Source organism: Triturus cristatus, chromosome 3_2 (genome assembly GCF_964204655.1).
Source record: "Triturus cristatus chromosome 3_2, aTriCri1.1, whole genome shotgun sequence".
NCBI lineage: Eukaryota > Metazoa > Chordata > Amphibia > Caudata > Salamandridae > Triturus > Triturus cristatus.
This window is the reverse complement of record NC_140584.1, coordinates 479,242,499-479,250,257: the sequence shown is the minus strand read 5'-3', so window position 1 is coordinate 479,250,257 and position 7,759 is coordinate 479,242,499. Positions and strand designations below refer to the sequence as shown.

The 7,759-nt window shown below is 44.7% G+C and overlaps 1 pseudogene; it reads left to right on the top strand.

Moving 5' to 3' along the window:
- The first annotated feature begins 2,127 nt into the window (after window positions 1-2,127).
- Window positions 2,128-5,299, top strand: LOC146857569 (uncharacterized; annotated as a pseudogene).
- Window positions 5,300-7,759: the final 2,460 nt, after the last annotated feature.

Genomic DNA, 7,759 nt, shown 5'->3' with positions numbered 1-7,759 from the left:
GGCTTGACTAAAAAGGACACAAATCTCCCAGAAACTGCTAGGGCTGATTTACAAAAGGACATCTTTCATTTGGGTAAAATAGAAAAATAACTAGAAAAGAATATATAAATCGATTTTCCCCAGCTGGGGTTTGAACCCTTGTCAAAAAGCATTCTTAGCCCCTGTCACCTACCACTGTACCATCTGTTCTGGATAGATTTTCTCTGCCCCAAAGCCTTTGTGTCTTGGAAAAAGGATGGTGTCCTTCTTCTGTTTCCATGCCGTTTTTCTTTTTACATGCCACAAATCTACACTTGATTTTCGTTATTTATAAACAAAGAGCCCTTCCTTCCTCTAACCCTGGAACTCAGCCCATCCAATTAGTTTTCTTACAAAACCATTCCCAAAGTCTCATTTAAAAAATTAAAGGATTTCTTTCATAGCAAACCTTGCCCCCCTTCCACGTGCCACAGCATGTCACAAATGTCTGACATGCACTGGCTTGACTAAAAAGGACACAAATCTCCCAGACACTGCTAGGGGTGATTTACAAAAGGGCATCTTTCATTTGGGTAAAATAGAAAAAAAACTAGAAAAGTATATAAAAATCGATTTTCCCCAGCTGGGGTTTGAACCCTTGTCAAAAAGCATTCTGAGCCCCTGTCACCCACCACTGTACCATCTGTTCTGGATAGACTTTCTTTGCCCCAAAGCCTTTGTGTCTTGGAAAAAGGGTGATGTCCTTCTGTTTCCATGCCGTTTTTCTTTTTACATGCCACAAATCTACACTTGATTTTCGTTATTTATAAACAAAGAGCCCTTCCTTCCTCTAACCCTGGAACTCAGCCCATGCAATTAGTTTTCTTACACAACCATTCCCAAAGTCTCATTTAAAAAATTAAGGGATTTCTTTCATAGCAAACCTTGCCCCCCTTCCACGTGCCACAGCATGTCACAAATGTCTGACATGCACTGGCTTGACTAAAAAGGTCACAGATCTCACAGACACTGATAGGGGTGATTTACATAGTGACATTTTTAATTTGGGTAAAATAGAAAAAAATAGAAAAGAATATAAAAATCGAATTTTCACAGCTGGGGTTTGAACATTTGTTGAAAAGCTCTCATACACACTAAAAGGTACCACTGTACCATCTATTGTCCTAAAAGAATGTTTTGGCCCAAAGCCATTTTGTCATCGAAGGAGTGTTGCCATCCCTCTTCTATTTCTATGTCATTTTGTTTTTACATGCCACAAATTCTATGTCATGACCGGAGGCTCTGATTATACTTCTCGTTTCTTTACTACTAATTTCAGCAGCCATTAACAATAAAGTAAAACACAAACTACATAACCCATGTTTCCCTGTGCCTCCCATGTCACATGCTCCAATTATATATGAGCTACCCATATAACTGTACACGTCACCATTGTGTGTCCTCTTTCTTTGCTGCTCCACAGCCAGATAAGTGCAGTTTAATTATTTATGCTTGTACTGCCATAATTATAGATATCTCATATCTCTATTGCGTAGAATGTTTCTTTTCTATATGTTTGTAATGCCGTAATTATAGGTATTTCATACATCTATTTGCTGTAAATGTCATGCTTTCTACGTGTTGCGGTAATATGAGGGCAGGAGTGGTAAGGTTACCAATCACCCACTGCGTGCGCTACAGCTCTGGAACTCTGCCTTCATTTTTTGAACACTTACGGCGGTCGGACTCCGACGCTGCTTGCTGCCTCAGTGGAGCGGGGAGAGGACAGCGCACGTCTCGCTGATGTGCGCAGCATCTTTTACTTGTAAACAAGGACCACACGACACGCATGTGCAGAAATCGAACGCGATGCTCAGGGATATTGATTAGAGCGTTTGCTGGCTTTTTCTACATATAACGTGACCCGGCTCTGTATGTGGTGGCAGGGTGAATGCTCTCCCTGAGTCCTTTCTCACAAGTGTGTGCAGGGCTATATACATTTGCATAGGCTCTGAATAGAGTGGGTTTTTTGGTGCAGGCAGCTCCCTTCACATTTAAATTAAGGCACAATCCTTGGCCTGGCAGGGTTTTTTCCACTCCCCCCTTACTCTCTCAACTCCCAGTAAATTGTGTGTGCATGCAGAGAGAAATGCACAATGGGAGCCCTATATGGTGGCGGCAATCAACTACCATGAAGAAGGTGATGACCAGCTAGAGCAGGATTTTGTGGATGCACTGGAATGCAGTGTACAGCGATCTGTGATTAAGCCCCTGGTACGGGCACTAGGTCCCTTCACGGGCCAGTTGTGTGAGTTTGCATGCCAACAAGGCTGGCAACCCCAACTTCCTCCGGCCAACAATGAGGTGGGCCCATCAAAAAAGAACAAAGTCAAGAGTAAATCACAGCCAGAGGTACACGGAGAGGCTTTTGAAAAGCTAAGGCGCAAGAGACAGACTAAACACTATTATAGCGCCAACCCAGAGGGAGAGTCCTCTCAGTCTCACAGCTCACAGTATGCAGAGGCCCTAGACTCAGACTGCTCTTCCCACACTGAGGACAGTGATGAGGGTGAGAAGACAAGACCCAGTAAGAGGAAATGGTCTCCAGTCCATACCCCTCGGGTGCTCCAATTCGAGCCCACCGAAGTAATTCACCCCAGGGAGTCAATGTATTTATTTTTATTTATTTATGAAGTTTTATATAGCGCGAACAGTATCCTGAAGGATATCTGAGCACTTTACAAGAAGGATGGAAGGAGGGTAATACATACAATGTTGACCTTAAGTAGGAATAAAAGCAAAAAAAATCACATAATTACAAGAAGAATAGGTCAAAGTAGCATAATACAGTAAGCAGGTACATAGCGGACTAAACGGGGGGCACACTATGAGATTAAGAAGAGCATCATCCAAAGATGGTCCAATGGTTGTAGGATCAATGACCTAGTGCAGGTGACCCTAACCCAATTAAGGTAGGAATGTGCTCATTAAGAATCTTTTGACTTCCCGTTTGAAAGCAACCGTTAGGGAGATTCTGCGTATTTCCGGTGGCAGAGAGTTCCATATCTTTGGGGCGGCACCGGAGAAGGCTCGCAGGCAAGTTCTCTTTTTCCTAAAGATTCGAGGTTTCAAGAGGAAAGTGTTAGTGCTTCTTGAGGCTCTCCCCCACAGGATAATTCAAGTTTTTGCGCTAGGTACCTGGGAGTTTTGAAGTGTAGTGCTTGGTGCGCCAGAGCGACAATCTTGAACTGGATTCGAACTTCGTAGGGCAACCACTTCAGAGATTTTAGGACTGGGGAAATGTGCACATTTCGTTTGGTACCAGTAACCTGTCTGGCCGCAACATTCAGTGATGCGCTTAGTGGAGCCATGGTGTATTTGGGAAGGCCACAGAGCATAGCGCTGCCATAGTCTGATTTCGGTAAGACGAGCGTTTGAACCACCTCTTCAAATCCGTTTGTGGAAGGAATGGTTTGATATTTCTAAGTGTCCTCATCAAGTGATTTGTTCCTCTACGCATATTGCTGATATGATTATTCATGTTCAGGTGCTTGTCCAGGGTGATTCTGAGAGATTTGGCTGAGTCTATAATGAGGGGGGTGCAGTTGAAAGTCGTGAGGTGATTCATCCAAAGGTCTTTTGAGATGTTGAGTAGGAGATGGTTCTCAGTTAACCAATTTTGAGTAGACGATAGGGTAGAGTCGAGTGAGATGATGTTATCCGGGGGGAAGATTTTCAAATAGAGTTGTGTATCATCCGCATACATATATAAGAAAATGTTCATGAAATTTAGTGAGTTTGCTAATGGTTCCAGGAAAAGGTTGAAGAGTATAAGAGATAGGGAGGACCCTTGGGGTACACCCATGAGAACTGGGGAGGTCTGGGAGAGCTGTTCTTCAGAATGGATAGGAAGTTGTTGTGATTGACCGTGTCGAATGCGGAGGAAAGGTCGAGGAGGATTAGGAGGCAGGATTCATTTTGGTCAAGCATTTTTAAAATGTCATCCATAACGTGAGTGAGAGCCGATTCAGTGCTGTGCCCCTTCTGAAAGCCAGATTGATGCTGGTTCAGGAGTTTGAAATTCTCAATGTGAGCACAAAGTTGGGATTGTACGCATTTTTCTTGGGAGTTTGTCTAGGGTGGGGATGTTGGAGATAGGGCGGAAATTATTGAGGTCAGCTTTATCTGCGTTAGTTTTTTTTGTTGTATCGTTGATACCTGAGCTGCTTTTAGAAAATCTGGGATCATGCTTTGTGACAGTGAAGCATTTACAATCCTTGTCCAGGTAGGGATGAGAACTTTCTTGATTTCTTTGAAGAGGGCCGGGGGCCGCTGAAATGGCTAAAAGGGTTGATAGTCTGAAGAATCTTGTTGATGTCTTTTTCACTGAAAGGGGTAAAGGTGCCCCATGATGCATTGTTCTTGGTGATCAGACTGATAGGTTTGCGGTTTTCTAAAAGGTCAAGGGGTGGAACAGACCCAGATGGCAGAAGCTCCTTCTTGGAGGTGAGTTCAATGTTTTTAAGCCTTGATTTCTCAGTAAAGAAAGCAGCCACTTTGTCGCATGAGGGTGGGCTGCCTCCGGTAGGGTGGGTTCCCCCTCCAGGGGTTGCGGAATACCTTCACACCCATCTATGGCAGAGCTTTGATAAAGAGGTACGTGCATGCCTCCACATGGAGTGCCCCCGCCCAGACCTGGCGGGTAAGGTTGCAGACACACCAGAGGTAGATCCTATCATGGTCACTTTTATGAAAAAATACGCAAGGGATCTGAAAAAGGGCCTGGATCGCTCATGTCGGATGTGCCAAGATAAACTACTTGAACTGAGAGGAATCTTGACTAAGATCTTAGACTTAGCATACTAAGGCAAAGAGTCCAACTCCCCAGTAAGTACTGACGATCTGATTGGCTGGGCTCAGTGAGCAGTCTGCATGTTAAGAAACACCAACTGCACCATGTATACGGAGCGCCAGAAATCTATCCTGATGAGAATAGATCCTAAACTGAATGATCTATCCAATTCGTAAGCCAGCCCAATGGCCGGCAGCCTATTATTCGGGGGCTCCTCTGTTAAGGAACTGTCTAGATTTTGTGCCACCTACTTGACTATATACAAGGTCCAAATGTCGCTAAAAAGAGTATTCTGGAGAGGCCTTTTTGTCAGGGCCGGGTGCCATGGAGGGTGCGCCAGGCTGTGGAACCCATCAAAGCTCTCAACAAAGCTACTATGCCTACGGCAAAGGTGGTTGGTATGGACACCAACCAGATCCCACATTCTATCCCACTCAACCCAGAGGTGGCCACCCCAGATTCTGCCACAGATCCAGACACAGACAATAGAATGCATTTCAGGACACAAGATATACTGGTTAGGGGTGGGCGGAATTTGCGGAATTAACTTCCGCAAATTATCGCGAAAATGCAGAAAATCTCCGCAAACACGCCGGAAATATCGCGAAGACGCGGAAGTTTTTTGCCGCCTGTTCACGGTATTTTTTGCGTGATCGCGGGTCGCCAACTTACCCATGCGGTTGCTCACGGGCGCGGCCATCTTGTTTTCACTTGTCCCGCCCTCTCGCGATGCTTACTTCCTGTTCCGGGTCGCGCAATGCATGTTCGCGCCTGTTCGCGGTCGATATTTCCTGTTCGCGACTGCTTTTACTTGATCGCGTTGCTTTTTGCTTGCTCGGGGAGAAAATATCGCGCGAACTTGCGCACGTGGTCGCAATGGGCGCGGCCATCTTGTTTTTCACTCTATTGCATGGTTCTGGGGCCTGATTTTCAATCCTCCCTAAATCTTTTCAATCCTTTGTTTATAGCCACTTTTTTTGGATCTTTATTACTTATTATTTCTCTAACTATTTTCCTGCTTCTATATTTTTGGTTTTTGTCTACTTTTTTTTTGTTTTTTAGCTACTTTTTCACTCTTTATATTGCCTATTTATTTCCTTTACTTACTTTTTAAATTTTATTACCTTTTCTTTCCCACCCCGTCTCTCATCCCCAGAACCATGTCAAAGGGTAGGGCTCGCCGCAGCCAGAGCCGCGACCGCCTTCCATGTGGAAGGCGGCGCCCACAAGGGGTGCAGGCACGGGCCTTATTTGGGGAGGTGGAGTTGGCTGCACTCATTTTCTTTCTGCAGCGCCACCTCCCCTCAACCCTGGCAGCAGGTGGCAGGCCTGGGTCCGGGTACGGCCTCCGGGAGCGTCGGCAGCGGTGGGGGAAGGTGCGCCGGGCAGTGTCGCGCATCTCTGGGGTCCGGCGCACCCAGGCACAGCTGACGCACCGGTGGTCCGACATCCTGGACCGTGAGCAGGACCTGCTGGACCTGCTAGGAGTGGAGGTCCCGGGGCTTGGTGAGTACCTATTTAATTATTACAACTTTGTGTCTGTTCTTCTGCTCTATGTTATATATTGCGAATATCTTTTTTTCCTTCCAACCAGCTAGAATGTTGCTGCTTACAATACATTCCAGGTTAATAACGTTTAAAAGTCTTCTGTGATTATTATGACACAGGTGCTCTTCTGCGCTACTACTAATCTTACTTGTTTGCAGCTTTGCGTTTGCGCTTGCTTAGCGTGATTCTTTACGAGTTTATTTTAGAGAAATTAAGTTACGTAATGCTACAGTGACTCACGTCCACTCCTTACTTTGTCCTGTCACTAATAGAGAGGGGCGGATTGATACTTAGGTTTAGGGACTTTGTAGTTGTATGAGCTTCTAATTGGTTAGTGGTATGCGTGATGCCCCCCCTCACTCAGTTACGTGACGTGCTGCTATTACGGAAGTCTTTAGAACCTTTTCTAGTTTGTTCAATGAGTGGAGGTAGGCTTAGCAGTTACTTAGCAGTAGCAGATCAGCATCAATCAAACCAAAATTTGGTGTATACAAAAAATGTAGTCATGTTCATGTGTCCTCCATGATTGGACCATACGCATTGTTGAGGAATACAGTGGAAATGCATACTTAATGTACAAATGGCATGCCTGGAATAGGTGGGCTAGGTTGGGTGGTACGTTGTACTACTACTTAGGCTTAGTTGTAACTTAGTTTTCTGGAATCAGAATGGAAGACTGGATTACTGTTGATAAATAGTAACTTAAGTAGTCGAACTGCGAATCCCCCGATATTACATGTTGACCAGATGAGATCGGTCAATGTAGTTATTGCAATTGTTTACATAAGTGTTTTTTGACCGTTGTTGAAAAATATTGTATTTGTTTGACACCATCCATCAATGTTTGTCTCTTTCTTATATCTTTCCTGTTCATCAGCACCCAGGGGCAGACGGGCAGGGACTGGGCAGTCGGCGGGACAAGAACACCACCAGGAGGACACCGCTGAGGGCTCCTCTGCTGGCCCCAGTAAGTCTTCTTGTTTTTAATAATATTTCTTATTCCATAACTTTTACTGCCCCATTTCTCCCGAACTATAGTGTGTTTCCAAATGCTATTTTTTTACCACCAATTATCCTTCGATCTGTACGGTTTCAAAAATCTTATCCCTGCCTCCGCTATGATGACTCTGAGTACTACTACATCCTATCAATCTGTCTGTACTGTAGTAGCTAGTCTTGCCCAGTTGGCCAGTGCCACTCTTTGTGAAAGGTTGTAATATAAAACTCATATTCACCAGTAGCACGTACAATCCGTTGGGTCGTTGTCTTGTACTACTTTTACTCTTATTGATCTTGAGGCTTTGAAAATTCACAGCAACAGCCCTACCAGATTTCTTAATATTTTGATATGATACCCTCTAAAGGACATACCACTGTTGTAGGGATCTTGCACATACATTT